Below are 16,400 nucleotides of genomic sequence, written 5' to 3' on the forward strand. Positions count from 1 at the left end.
AGTCCACCCAGGCTGTGCATATTTGTGGGTATCTCTGAGCTGCTACCCCTTCCTCTAGGACTAGGAGCCTATCACTCCCAGCTGCTGCAACCAACTCCCACAGTAAGGAACACCAGTATTATGTGTCCATCTTCCTCATCTAAAAGGAGGCATACCATTTGTCTATTGTCATCCTCCACCACAAAGCTAGGCACATACTCGTCGGGCAGGAGAAAGTTGTATGACCCTCTCAACATATACCTCCTCACTTTCGCTGCCATTAATATTGCTGGGCTTTATCCCAGTCTGGACACCTTTTCTTTCAAGGTCACTTTCTGTTCTGCAAGATCCAGCTGTCTCTCCTCTAGGGCTATGCGAATTAGCTGGGCCTACAACTCCCTTTCTCGGAGGGCCATCTCTGAGCTTTTGGTGCTGGCTGAGCTCCTCTCACTTCTACCCCTCGGAAAAACTCTCAACAAGTTGCCCTCTTCTTCATCACTCTCTGGAGTGATCTCTAACTCCGCCTCTGGAGCTTCCTCTGTGGCATAGGTGATCTGATCCCAGGTCTTGAAGACCTTTTCATTGTCCTCCTTCTTGGTGTTGAAGCCTAATTTCAGGTTCCTGTTCTTGCACAGGGTTTTCAGTTGGGCCACATTGAGAGTGGACAGCTTAGCCAGTTCCAATTCCATGTTCCTGATAGAATTTTTTAGGAGGTGTAAAAATAGGAGTCAAACATAATTGTGAAAAAATAAAATGAATAAAATAGAGACAACCACAATAAAAATAAAAAAAACAATTTTAGCTTTCAGTGAATTTATGGCTTTTTCTAGCTTAATTTTTGAGTGGTACTGCTAAACACAAGTTCTGGATCCCACTGCTGAATACAAATGTTAGAAAGTGGATTATTAGTTGAAGTGGACGGTACTCTCCTTCAAGTAATAATGGCACTATTCCTGACTACGTCCAGTTAGGTTGCAATAATTTAAAACTTAATCTCAACCCATGGTAGCTGTAGTGCAGAGCAGACAGGCTTACCTTAGAAAAAATTTGCAAAGCATTTATTAGTACCAAAACAGCCAAAAAGTAGAAAACACAACACAATAAAAAACATTAGGAACGAGCCTCTTTTTGCATGGTTAGCCCCACTATTTTGCCTGAAGCCTGATGTGATTTCGAACTGTAAGTGTCCTGGGTCCTCGATAACTGGGTTCCCAGTGCCATATCTCTTTCCCCAAAACTGTACCATGATTGGCACAACTTCAACAATCCCTATTGGACCCTAGTAAATGCTACCCTGGGTAACATGAATTCATACCTCATACTCAGGAGGATTTACCATCCTGCACCATATAGAAGTTTAAACTGATTAAAAGATATAACAGAGTGTGTGTGAGTCTCACAATAGCTGGTAATTCTTTGTTAACCCCAGGTAACTAGGACATTGGTACTGAAGAGTGTCATCTGGTGCTGCAGCACAGATTGTGCTACCCCATGGCCCCTTCATCAAGGTTATACACTCTGCCACTGCATGCTGCGCATTATGGTGCAGGAAAATCCAAAGAGTCGACATGACACACAGTCCTGTGTACAAGTAAAGTGATAAGATGCACTCCGTTTTTACTTTTTAATCTCCCTTTCAGCTGCTGCTCAATGGCAAGGATTTAGCATGCTGGCTTGCACGTCCTCTGTCCTCAGAGCACTAACAAAAAGTTAACAATCCAATCTTGTGGATAGTTATCACCCAGACTGAAGCCGTCAGAGCTATACAAACTTTCAATTTCAGGAATCCAACATCCAGAAACCACATTTAACCATTTAATCCGTATTTATTCCGAAAATACTTCGATGTTATTACAAGGACAGTGTAATTTCACACTTTTGATGCTTCAGAAATGCCAATCCAGGCCTTATTCTACAGCACGTCAGAATTCACATTACATCTTTGGAAACTGTGCATACGAATGCCACCACTGCCCCACCAAAAGTCTGGCGATCCGAGGACCATCAGACTCGCAATCGGTCCCTTAGAGGGAAAGTTCAGAGGAGGAGAAATTCAAACTTCATGCTCGGGGAAGGTCCCTCGCCGGCTAGATACTTCCAGTATCATCTACTGGTGAAGATTTCTACCTTCTGAAATTTTTAGAAGTCAAAAGTTCTTTGAGATGGGCAAACCAACAATTTAAATCCAACTAGCATTCAATCAATCAATCAATCACTGCATTTGTAAAGCGCGCTACATACCCGAGAGGGTCTCAAGGCGCTGGGGGGCGCTACTGATTGAAGAGCCAGGTCTTGAGGAGTCTTCTGAAGGCCAGCAGGTCCTGGGTCTGTTGTAGGATGGTGGGGAAAGTGTTCCAGGTCTTGGCGGCGAGGTAGGAGAAGGATCTGCCGGTGGATTTCCAGATGCGGGGGACTGTGGCGAGGGCGACGCTGGCTGAGCGGAGGCTTCGGGTGGGGGTGTGGAAGCTGAGTCGGTTGTTGAGGTAAGTGGGTCTGGTGTTGTGTAGTGCTTTGTGTGCGTGGATGAGGAGTTTGAAGGTGATCCTTTTGTTGACGGGGAGCCAGTGCAGGCCTCTCAGGTGGGGTGTGATGTGGCTGTGGCGGGGAACGTCGAGGATGAGTCGGGCCGAGGCGTTCTGGATACGTTGGAGTTGTCTTTGTTGTTCCTGAGTAGAGGGCGTTCCCGTAGTCGAGTCTGTTGGTGATGAGGGCCTGGGTGACGGTTTTTCTCGTGTCGAGGGGGATCCATTTGAAGATCCTGTGGAGCATATGGAGGGTGTTGAAGCAGGACGCGGAGACGGCGTTGACTTGCGGTGTGGGGGTCTTCGGTGAGGGATATGATCAGCTGGGTGTCGTCGGCGTAGGAGATGAGGTTGAGGTTATGTTGTCGTGCGACGTGGGCGAGAGGTGCCATGTAGATATTGAACAGCGTCGGGCTGAGGGAGGATCCCTGTGGGAGGCCGCAGATGATCTCGGTGGTTTTGGAGCGGAAGGGTGGGAGGCGGATGCTCTGGGTTCTGCCGGAGAGGAAGGATGTGGTCCAGGCCAGGGCCTTCTCTTGGATACCGGCGTCATGGAAGCGTGCTGATAGGGTGCGGTGGCAGACCGTGTCAAAGGCTGCTAATAGGTCCTGGAGGATGAGGGCGGCTGTTTCTCGTTTGTCCATCAGGGTCCTCATGTCGTCAGTGGCGGCGATGAGGGTGGTCTCGGTGCTGTGGTTGCTGCGAAAACCGGATTGGGAAGGGTCTAGGATGTTGTTGTCTTCGAGGTAGCGGGTCAGCTGTTTGTTGACAATCTTCTCAGTCACTTTTGCCGGGAAAGGGAGCAGGGAGATGGGCCAGAAGTTCTTGAGGTCCTTGGGGTCTGCCTTGGGCTTCTTCAGAAGGGCGTTGATCTCGGTGTGCATCCAGCTTTCTGGGAAGGTTGCTGTCTCGAAGGAACAGTTGATTGTTTTCTGGAGGTGGGGCGCGATGGTTGTGCTGCCTTTGTTGAAGACGTGGTGAGGGCAGGGGTCCGATGGGGATCCGGAGTGGATGGAGTTCATGGTTTTGATGGTGTCTTCGTTGCTGACGCTGGACCAGATGGTCAGGCGACTGGTGCGGGTGGTAGTCGCAGGGGTGGTGGACTCGGTGGTGGGTGCGGGGGGGTCAGAGTTGAAGCTGTTGTGGATGTCGGTGATCTTGCGGTGGATGAAGGTGGCCAGGGAGTAGCACAGGTCTTGAGATGGCGGGATGTCGTTGGTGTTGGAGCTGGGGTTGGAGAGTTCTTTCACGATGCTGAAGAGCTCTTTGGTGTTGTGTGCATTGTTGTCTAGGCGGTCCTTGATGGCGGTCTTCTTGGCGGTCCTAATGAGTTGGTGGTGTCTGCGGGTGGCGCTCTTGAGGGCTGTGTGGTTGTCTGGTGTTTCGGTCGTGGAGCCATTTCTTCTCCAGCTTCCGACAGGTGTGCTTGGAGATCCAGAGGTCCTCAGTGAACCAGGCGGCTTTCTTGTTGGTGTGGTTGGTTGTGGAGGTCTTGAGAGGGGCGAGGGTGTTGGCGCAGTCGTTGATCCACTGTGTGAGGTTGGTCGCAACGGTGTCTGGGTTGGTGGGGTCGGTGGATGGTCTCAGGGCGAGGACGGTAGTCAGTTGGTCCTCGGTGACCTTACCCCAGCAGCGACACGGTAGCTGTTGGGTGCAGTGATGTGTGGTGGGTTTCCTGAAGGTGAAGTGGACGCATCTGTGGTCGGTCCAGTGGGGTTCGGTGGTGTGGTTGAAGGATCTCCTTGTGAGGTCGGTGGCTGTGGCTCTGTGGTAGTCTCAGGTTCTTTTGGCAAAAATCCTTGGAAAAGTTTCTTAATCCCAGCTTTGAAGGCTAGGTATGAGGAGTACACTTAGACACTTATCCAGAGACCCTAGGACTTTAGGGACACCAATTTGAGGCCAGGACTCACATAAATCAATCAATCAATCATGGCATTTGTAAAGCGCACTACATACCCGCGAGGGTCTCAAGGCGCTGGGGGGGGGGGGAGCTGCTACTGTTCAAACAGCCAGGTCTTGAGAAGTCTTCTGAAGGTCAGAAGGTCTTCGGTCTGCCGCAGGTGGATGGGGGGGTGTTCCATGTCTTAGCGGCGAGGTGGGATCTGCTGCCGGCAGTCACTCTTCGGATGTGGGGGACGTTGGTGAGGGCGCGGTCTGCGGAGCTGGCGGAGGAAGGTACCAGCAAGGTCCAAGTTTGGTCCAGTGGGAACTGGGCTGTTCGGGTAGGTGGGTTTCTTGCAGCTATTGAGACCCTCTGTCATAACAGGAGATTAGTCAACTATCCCTTGGAACCTATCTTCTTTCCTGGGTACAAGTCGGAGCAGGTCTAGCCGTTGGGGGTCTCTCTCCACTAGTTACAGTAGGTGTAGTCATCTTTCTAGAGTGAGGGTTCATCAGGTGCAGTTCTTCTTCTGTTTCCCTCCAGTCCAGAAATGTTCTGAGGAGGGGCAGCCAGAGGTGCCACGTTCATGCCTGGCACTAGCTTGTGAGTGGATGTGGATTCCTAACCAATAAGGTAAAAGCTCCCAGGGGCAACTCACCCAACTTTGCCATCATTTCCTGGGGGTTCAGCCCTAAACAATCTCACAGTGCTCTGCCAAAACCATTGTGGCAGAATCTTTCTTCCCTTGGTAACAGCACTTCTGAGCTGTGTCTAAGGAAATGAGGAACTCCCCCTGCAAAAGAGGTTCTTGGTAAGGTTTTCCCTGACTGGGATTTGTGCCATTATGGCTACTTTAACAATGACAGGGACAGGCATAGGTGTGAGTTACACCTTCCTGTGACAGGGGGCGCTCCACAGAAGCTTGTTCAGTTGGGGTTCACATCCCCAGGCCATCCTGTCAGAAGGAGGTCAAACATCCTTCCAGCGAAGGCACTTTTATTCCCTTTCCTGAGAGCAATTCACACCCCCCAGCAGGCTGCCAGGTGACAGGTGGGGATTATCTAAAAAAAATGGCTACTAGAGGGTTAAGGTAGAAAAATAGCAACTTTCAAAAAGGGGTATTTTCAAAATAGTAATTTAAAATCCAGCTTTACCATCAGACTGGATTTTAAATTCCCATTGATTTGAGTTTTTGAATTATGGGTCCAGCTATTTCCACGTTATACATTATTATGTGTCATATGGTAACCCAGTGTTTTTCTATGGGAGGGCCAGCTTTTCTACATGCGAAAAACAACTGCGAAGATTTTTCACTGCCAGACATTCAAAACTTAAGAACACATATCCAACTTTTTAAATTCCATGCACCTTGCCCTATTGGTACTTAGGGATAACTTTAGGAGTGACTTACCAGTATGAAAAATGAAGGTATAGGACTGGCAAAAGGTGTACTTTGCTAGACTTATTATGCATTTTAAAACTGCACAGGTAGGCTGCAGTGGCTAGTCTAGAGCCATGTTTTAACTTATCACTTTAGTGGGGGCACAATAAGTGCTGCTGTCCACTGGTGACATTCAACTTACAGGTCCTGGGTAAACAGAGTAACGTATAATAGGTACTCACAGGTAAAATAAATATGCCAATTAGGAATTAGCCAATCCTACATGTTTTTAGGAGTCAGAGCACATACACGGTGTGCTAGATGGCAGCACACCAGTGTTTAAAAATGCAATATACCAGCATCAACTGTCTAAAAGGTGTAGGGGTGTGAGCATACAAAAAAAGTGACCTTTCCTTACATCACTCCACCTTCAGATGAAAGATTAGGTGCAACTTAACTATTCCTATGATAGCTCTCATCATCTAAGTGTTCCCCTATATAGTGCATACCCTGTAGAGAGATAGACTGCCTCAACAATTCAGGATTTCCCCTAGCTGAAAGACCTGTCATTATATTGATTCTTGAAGTGAGTAGGGTGTCAGCTTCTTTCAGTGATCAAACCAAAGCAACGTTTTACCTTTCTTTGGAAGTCCAACGCAGTTCTCTGGGGAGAAGTCACCTGCTAATGAGGAATAGAAACTGTTTGGTCCTGGCCCTCATCATTCACCTGTGACAAAACACAATTCCATGTTCTGAAGCAACTGTTTGGACCACAAACTCTCTGCTAAAATCAGGTGCCTTGAGTAAATGTGCTGTGCACAGCAACTCTTTATGGGCATCAAAGGCCCACTGACACTCTTCACACACTTCAGTCCCAGTGACTTTCGTGGGCTGTTTTTTTTAGGTGAGTTTTGTCAGGGGGATAAACATAGTGCCATACCGCTTCACAAATCTCCTGTAGTACTTGGTCAGGCCAAGGAAGGTTCTCACCTGAGTCTATGTCAATAGCAACTCATAAGTAAATCAAATATGGCAATCGGATTATCCAACTCTACATGTTTTTAGTGGTCACATCGCTTACAGTGGACACTAAACAGCAGTGCCTCAGTGTTTCACAAGAACATACACCAGCAGCATCAGTCCAAAAATTGGGGGATGAACGTGCAAAAAAGTGGCCTTTCCTTACACTATTGAAATCAATAGAACTATCTAAAAATAAAAAGTGTTACAAAATGCATGCAAATATTTGAAAAAATGATTACAAAATGTTAAACAATGTATTGAACAAATCCAAATTTGTATGCAAATTATCAATTAAATAGTATTAAAAAATATAATATAGTCAATAGAACTATCTAAAAATAAAAAGTGTTACAAAATGCATGCAAATATTTGAAAAAATGATTACAAAATGTTAAACAATGTATTGAACAAATCCAAATTTGTATGCAAATTATCAATTAAATAGTATTAAAAAATATAATAAATATTAAATAGTGTTAATTAATATATACAAGTACATTCTAAAATGTAATAATAACAATAGACTACATGTAAAAATACATATGTGAAAGAATAAGTATGCGCCATTTATATAAAAATGTGGAAAATATACATGGCTTAAAACTGTGTTACAAAATACAATACATATGATACTATATCAAAATAGAATATAAAAATATTCTACCACTATACCTTGTGAAAATGATGTATATTTTTTCTTTTCAAGAAGATGTATATATCAAAAATTTAAATTAAAAATGTACAGCTAATATAATAAAACAAAATACATAATTAACAAAAGTGTACAAGCACTAACATGTATTAATTTTTTTTTTTTAAAAACACACACACAAACAAAACATTTTGGAGAAGGGGTTGTGCACTAAAGGGATAAGAGTTACTATTCCCACTCCAATCTAAACCACTTTGGGGAAAGTGTTGGACGCCAAAAGGGTCAGATGTACTATTCTCACTCCAATGTATGCATTTTGAGGAACATGTTGGACACTAAAGAGGTCATGTTTACTATTTCCGCTCCAATCTAATCCATTGTGGGAAAGCTGTTGGACACTATAGGTGTTGAATTTACTATCTACACTATAATCTAAACCATTTTGTAGAAGGTTTTGCACATAAGAGGGGTCAGATTTACTATAACAACAACATGAATAAATATAACACAATATGAAATAAAACCAACAAACAAATCCCCAACTTATAAAAACAAGCATTTGCAATGCAATAGATCATGCATGCTAGAGTGTGAGGTATTGGCATTGCAAATGATAATGCCTTTTATTTATGTATTTTGAAAACCTGCAAGCAGTGTGTAAACACAGCTTGCACGTTTTCTAAACACCCTAAATAAAAAGCCTTGTCATTTACAATGGCAATTGCTCAAACACTTGCAAATGCGAGACTTTTGTGGGACTCGCGCTTTAGCTGTAAACATCGTAACTAAAGTGCAAGTGTGGCAATTGCTTCAAAAGTAAAGAAATAGAAAAAAAATCTATTTCTTTACCTTTGAAGCAATCGCGGCACCCCGGCGCTTTATCTTAAGATGTTTAAAGATACAGCGCCAGTGCGGTGATTGTAACAGTGGACATTCAACCATTTACGGTAACCCAGGCTGGAAGATCAATGCTTATCTTGGTTCAAAGTGACAATTACTAAGAGAGCTATCAAGAAAGCTCTCCAAACGTTGTCATATATAAGGTGGCATCAAAGGTGATGGGCAGACATTTTGCCTTTTTTTGACACAATGATATTTAGCCCTAGTTCTGACCCAGTCAATATATTGACTTGGAACTGCTTTTGAAACAACCACAATTGAATATGCTCAGGCCAGTCATCAAGTGCATGGCTTTGGCTTTCAGTCTTCACCAAGGTCACATCCAGCTGTCCATTGCCCCCACTGGAGTGACGATTAATCCCTGCATTTTGTATTAAGCGTAATAGAGTGTCTGGAGCCAGTTGTGTTTGGTGATAGAGAAAAGAAGGAGATTGGTGCTGAAGAGATTGCGTTATTGGAAGAGCATTTGTTCATCACACATTTTATGTTATAAACAATGACAGCATAAGATACAGTCTAGTGCTATGGTTTCTTTCTTCATGACCTAAATGTTTAGTACCTTTTCGCAGACTGACTCAGCATTTCCCTTTAATCTCCTCTCCTTCATGTCTCATGAAAGTGAAGGTATAATTCACAAACACATACATGTTAAGGACATAACCTTACGAACATAAAACATATACTTACTTACTCAGCTTCTTTTATGCAAATAATTTGGCAATAATATTTGTTTTGTGGTTAGATTTATTTTAAATTTAGATTTTACTTTTGCTTACCTATCACATTTTTGTTTTAATTGTCGTATTGACTTTTATAGGTACACAAGAGAAGGCGGGAATACCACCTAAAATACCCCCCAAAATCCCTCTCCTCCCCAACATCTTTTTACATATCTATCTCACGCAAACCCACACAGCCATGCAAGCAGGCACAAACACAAGCACGCATGCCACACTGACACACTGGCACACACTGGCATGCATTCCGTGCTCCCCTGTGCTTCTATAATTTCATTCAAATGAGAAATCGGAGTCCATAATCACAGCGAGTCCCTCTTCTGCATACTAAAGAGCTGGAGCTTTGCAATAATTAACAAGGCTGCAACAAGGTGTTATCAAACAAGGAAAATAGTGAACGATATGGAAGCATGAACCTCCTAAAGCGAGCTGACTTCAATATTATGCGGTTTGCTGTTAACTCTTCACGATTCACTATATTTAAACACTCTGCGATATTGGCCATTACAGGATATTTCCATCCAAACTCCATGGTGGCTGTTGAAATTTGAAAGTTGTGGGGAAGAACTGTATGTACTATAAATGGAAAATGTAATATATTTACAGATACAATTTTCATATGTGCTCGGATTTCCCATTAAAGACTGAAAAACAGCAGTGCAGCTGCACTTTTGGTTTCACATTTCCTTATCAGCCTAACTTGGTGAATAAAGTAAACTTGGTAAAAACAGTTCCACCCAATTTTCCAGCCATTAATGTGAGCTCCCAGCAAAGCTGAAAAATGACAACAGAATGACCGAGAGAGCTGTGTGCATGTTTGTTTCATTTAAAGTAGGGGACTGCAAGAACAAAAAAACATCAATCAGCTGGTGGTTGCAGCTGAAGTCACAGGTGTTTTTTCTTTTAACTACAGTGCATCACAAAGGCAAAGCCTGTTCAGTAGCGACAGTTTTAAAAGTAAATAACACTGTAATAAAACCACCCACTAGGGACAGCTGAGCTAAAGAAAGAAGAAGAGCTGTTTCTCAGCATACAGGACAACGTGCTTGCTCTTCAATGCTTCTGACTCGATAGAAACCGAAAGTCAGAATGCCATCTCTTTCTGAAGCCAGTCCCTTAGCTTCGCGAATTAAAGAATAAAACGAACAGTGGCTGATACTGGAGGAGGTTGAGCCCTCACTTCCTTCAACTTATGGTCTGCTCCACTCGGCCCTTTGCATAATAGAAGTCCTGCTGATCCTGCCCTGGGGCAAAGCAGTAAATGCTCATATGGAAATCTATATTACAGAGGAAAGACTTCTTAGAGGTGTCTCACTAAAGCGCAAGTGAAAGAGTTAACCACGCTCCCGGGGAAGGCAGTATTGGCTAACTGATTACTACCATGGTAATCCAGCAGCAGCTTCCACCTTGCACAATAACAAATAGCAATAACAAATCACTGAAAGCTCGGTATTGTTCACTACCAGCAAAAACTCTGACCTTGGGTGAAAGCTTGAAGCGATAAAGCCTAGCAGATGGCTCCTAGGAGGCTGCAGCTCTTGTAACATAGCGGTAGGAGTGAGGGATGGGATGGGAGCATAAGGAGGAGTGGGAAGGGCTGCAAGACTTCAACAAGTCCAATCCCCCTAAAAAAGGAAGCCCAAAACCAACCAACCTACCACTAAAAAGAAGCCCACGGTACGGTGGTCATCGGAAAGTGCAAAAAGAATAAATAAATGCAAGCAAGGGAGCAGGAGGCACAGCGTGGGAGGCAGCGCTAACACAACTGTGGCAATAAGAGGAGGTGGGAGGGAGGAATGCTATATTTACTTGGAAGCAGCACAGAAGCTGAAAACAAGCAAACAGTAACAGAGCAGGAAACCAAGAAAACAAGTTGTCCTCCAAAGAACAGATAAAGAACCATAGTGGAATGAAACAGTACTGAGTCCCTGCTGCAGAAAAGAAAAGGAGGGACAAAGAAGCAGAACTGACCACTAGCAAGCAATGATTTTTAAAGGACACTGAAACTAACAAATCAAAGGCATGAGGATGGCTTTAATTGCACAAGCGAAGTATACTACAGTACACAAGCGGTCGTACGCTTACGTTGGACCTAATAGATAAAATAAAACACTAAAAAAATTAAGATCATTATAAATGAAAGGCACGTACTATGAATATTGGTTTCGTATTTCTAAGCTGAACATTTAATTTTCAATAAACAACTTTAATAACAATTTAAATATTATAAAAAATAGAGCAATAACTTGAAAACTGAGATTTAAAATTTTGGGAAAAAAATGTAAAATGATTATTTAAAAAAATACATAAATGAAAAAATAATGCAATTTAATAACATAAGATAATTTATACATGCAATACACAAAAACTATAAATACATTTAACAAAATATTTTTGTTTTCATTTAAGCATTTAGTTACAAACACAAAAACATTTAAAAACCAAATCTCCATTTCAAATTTTAACATTTTTAAAATCGAAAATTGCAAATACAATAGTTACAATTACAATCTAAAACATTATCAATATATAGAAAAAAATATTTCTAAAATCTCCCCACTCTATTCCCCTACTAACCCAATGTTGTCACCCATAAAAAAACTTTTTAAAGGTTTTCATTTAAATTAAGCAAAACATTACATGTGTACTTAAATAGCTTTTAAATACCAATTTATAATTAAGAAACACATTTAAGGAATTAGTTCATAGATTGTACAGAGTAAAATAAAATATGTTGAAATTCGTTTTTACTTAAAATTAAACTTACATATCTATTGTAACAATACGTGAATACATATATATAATATTTGCATTTTTTTTAACAGTAACACAAAGTATACATAACATAAAAGAAACTTGAAATAAAATGACTGAGAAATGAATTAAACATACATTTTAACCTTAAATGAAAGTACTTAAATGAATTGAAACATTAGAAAAAACAAAAACAATTTTAAATTTGTCATATACATTTTTATATTTCTAAAATATAAAATTACTAAATCAAATTTTAAATTTAATTGGAAAAATACATTAAATATTTATTTAAACAATTGTACTTCAAAAATCTCCCCAGTCTTTTCCTTTATAAACCCAACATTCCACTATTAAAACATGTATTCAAAATATATTTTTATTGAAAGGTTTCTCAAAAAAGAACATTACAAGATTAAATACAATAATTATCATTACATTATAAAATAAACATACATAATCTCATATTTACAACAATATTAAAAACAAGGATAAAAACGATATACTGACCATTGATATTTATGTCCACAATATTTTTGAAATCACAGTATTCCTGTATTCACTCAGCAGGCTACTTTTTTCTGAAACTTACCTCATACGTCCAAAGCAGATTTTCACCCATTGCCTTTTCACTGACACTATTTGTTCATGAGATTTCCTGTCTAATCTACATATTCATCCTGGTAAACAACGTTTATAATGAAACTTTTTTCCCGCAGGGAATCACAACGCGGTCGTTACAACGACCACGTTGTGATTCCGCATACTATTACTCCGCAAGTCGGAACAACGACATGTTGGGGGGGGAAGGTGTTGGATTTAAAATCCAACACCTTCCCTACTGTCCGCACAGACTGGAGTTGGAATAGTAAATTATACTATTCCAACATCCAGCGCCCCCCCTCCGCAAGTCGTTGTTCTGACTTGCGGAGTAATGGTATGCGGAATCACAACGCGGTCGTTGTAATGACCGCGTTGTGATTCCCTACGGAAAAAAAGAATGCAGGATAAGGAGGCATATTCATTCATCCTCACACCTGTCATATTGGACAGAACCTAAATGCTCTACAACATAGGCCTAATTGTTCATGAATGCATGAAATTTGGGAACTAATGTAAATGCATTTTAGCAGTTCTTCCCTTTCAGTTCCTTCAGAATCTTTATCTTCTTCCAATCAATCCTTGCCTTGCTCCTAGACGGTTAAGTTTCATCTGACTCCTACCCAACCAAGCTTCACCTAGCTCCTCACCAATCAACGTTATGCTAGCTAACAGCATTTCAGGAAAGAGCCCACCGGGCCTAATTTAGGGGCCGATTCTGATCTCGCTGGGAGAAGGCTCCGTCCGACTTGGATCCAGAGGGCTTTCCGACCAACTCGAGCTCCGGGTCTCCGAGCGCCCGAGTACGATGCGAACAAGCGCTGACGGACACATGTCGCTCGGAGCCCCATTGAAGTCAATGGGAGCCTGTTGTACGATGCGTACATAGGCTCCCATTGATGAAAAAGGTACGTTGCGCACAAGGTCGCCCCCTGTAGTGGGGACGCGTCTGTGCCACCCACACCGTACATACATCTGTAGGGGGGACCCTTGTCTCCCCCCCTGTGATCGACTTGTACGACTACGGGTGAAGAGGGTTCCGGCACGGACCCCCGAAGTCTGATTCCCGGAGCATTTACGTGTCGGAGGCTCCGACTCGATACGGCTGTCCAAATCGTGCATCGTACTGGCTCGGTCGAGAATCGCCTCCATTGCACGGCACGGTTTGCTTACAGATGAGACGTACAGAGCGGTTCGGACCCGGAAATGATTCGATCGGCGATTTCGCGTTTCTCGTATCGTACTTGCACGCTCGTACAGCTATACGAGTCGGTCAGGAAACACGCGAACGGCTCATACTTTTTCCGGCCGGATTGCGTTCGGAGCCCTTCCGAGTGAGATCGGAATCGACCCCTTAGTGTTTGGAGGAATAGGAGGCCTCTTGCAAACCAATGGCTGGGAACCTATGGATTTCCCAGCTCATTTAAAAGAAGGGGAGCTACCAGGTTTCTGATGGCAGAACCTCAGCCAAATTTGACGTCATATACCTGTAATCCAACTGTCCGTTCACATGGGGATAGTGGTCAATGCTATGGTTTATTGGGGTTCACCTCTGATTTTTCATATCCGGAGTCACCATGCTAGGACCTATTTGATTTTACATACCTCTGTATTCCGTATGACACTAATGCAGCTCTCTATCAGAAGGTGAATTGTGATGCATTTTTCCACAACTTCTTACTGTTCATGACACAACATGATACCAAAGCTGAAGTGTGCTGGATGTACCCTGCTGCTGCATGATATAAGAAACAGCTGCACCTAATTACCAGACGATAAAACATGCTTAATTTTCTACACCCATCTTTGCATTTAGAGGTTAAATGTGCTGCCTAAATACTGGTGTACAATTCTGGTATGTATGCTATTTTGTGTCAAAGACACAAATATATTTTGAAATGTTTAAACGTCTTCACTGTTATCACAAACATATCATAAAAAATGATTAGAAAGCCCTGATTATGAGTAGACCGTGAAAAGTATACCCCACAACCAGCATGCCCATTCAGGTTATTAACATAACCCCCGAGTCAGGATCACAAAAAATTACACCAGTTTTCAATTCCATAAAATACAAAAAAATCATCCTGAATAAGAGAAGAAGTAATTGTGAATTGACACTGAGGCAGGAGGAAGCTGAATGGATATGTAGATTGAGGATGGTACAACTGGGCCTGAATATTGAAAACAAATTCCATTATTTTTTGTGATCCTGACTCGGGTGTTATGTTAATAACCTGAATATGCACGCTGGTTGTGGGGTATACTTTTTACGGTGTTATGGCTCATGAAGTTGACTGATATAACAATACAGACAAAAGGACGCTGGCTGTATATACCAAGGCACAAACCAAAGGAAATGATGGACGGAGTGTTGAACATTGAAAGCACTCACCCCCAGTCAACTGATCTGGGTTTAATCCATCACCGTTCTTTAGCCCACTCTGCCACCCCAGTTCAGACATGGCCATATGCAAATCAGTCTGACCCTGTTCCTCATGGGAACAGTCCAGCCCAAACTGCCAAGCCATGTCTTCCCTGGACCGGAAACAAGCTTCCTAGGACCGGTTTCTGGCATTTCAGCCGTCTTCAGCCAGGCTTGCTTGAATCCAGTGGCAAAGTGAGCAAGGGACTCACGTCTGAGCATATCCTGCCAACTTATGGCGAACAAAGCAAAAACCAAAGGAAATGATGGACGGAGTGTTGAACATTGCAAGCACTCACCCCCAGTCAACTGATCTGGGTTTAATCCATCACGTTCTTTAGCCCACTCTGCCACCCCAGTTCAGACATGGCCATATGCAAATCAGTCTGACCCTGTGTCTCATGGGAACTGTCCAGCCCGAACTGCCAAGCCACGTCTTCCCTGGACCGGAAACAAGCTTCCTAGGACCGGTTTCTGGCATTTCAGCAGTCTTCAGCCAGGCTTGCTTGAATCCAGTGGCAAAGTGAGCAAGGGACTCACGTCTGAGCATACCCTGCCAACTTATGGCGAACAAAGCAAAAACCAAAGGAAATGATGGACAGAGTGTTGAACATTGCAAGCACTCACCCCCAGTCAACTGATCTGGGTTTAATCCATCACTGTTCTTTAACCCACTCTGCCACCCCAGTTCAGACATGGCCATATGCAAATCAGTCTGACCCTGTGCCTCATGGGAACAGTCCAGCCCGAACTGCCAAGCCATGTCTTCCCTGGACCGGAAACAAGCTTCCTAGGACCGGTTTCTGGCATTTCAGCCGTCTTCAGCCAGGCTTGCTTGAATCCAGTGGCAAAGTGAGAAAGGGACTCACGTCTGAGCATACCCTGCCAACTTATAGCGAACAAAGCAAAAACCAAAGGAAATGATGGACGGAGTGTTGAACATTGCAAGCACTCACCCCCAGTCAACTGATATGGGTTTAATCCATCACCGTTCTTTAGCCCACTCTGCCACCCCAGTTCAGACATGGCCATATGCAAATCAGTCTGACCCTGTGCCTCATGGGAACAGTCCAGCCCGAACTGCCAAGTCATGTCTTCCCTGGACCGGAAACAAGCTTCCTAGGACCGGTTTCTGGCATTTCAGCCGTCTTCAGCCAGGCTTGCTTGAATCCAGTGGCAAAGTGAGCATGGGACTCACGTCTGAGCATACCCTGCCAACTTATGGCGAACAAAGCAAAAACCAAAGGAAATGATGGACGGAGTGTTGAACATTGCAACGCTCACCCCCAGTCAACTGATCTGGGTTTAATCCATCACCGTTCTTTAGCCCACTCTGCCACCCCAGTTCAGACATGGCCATATGCAAATCAGTCTGACCCTGTGTCTCATGGGAACAGTCCAGCCCGAACTGCCAAGCCATGTCTTCCCTGGACCGGAAACAAGCTTCTTAGGACCGGTTTCTGGCATTTCATCCGTCTTCAGCCAGGCTTGCTTGAATCCAGTGGCAAAGTGAGCAAGGGACTCACGTCTGAGCATACCCTGCCA

Source organism: Triturus cristatus, chromosome 2_1 (assembly GCF_964204655.1).
Source record: "Triturus cristatus chromosome 2_1, aTriCri1.1, whole genome shotgun sequence".
Lineage (NCBI taxonomy): Eukaryota > Metazoa > Chordata > Amphibia > Caudata > Salamandridae > Triturus > Triturus cristatus.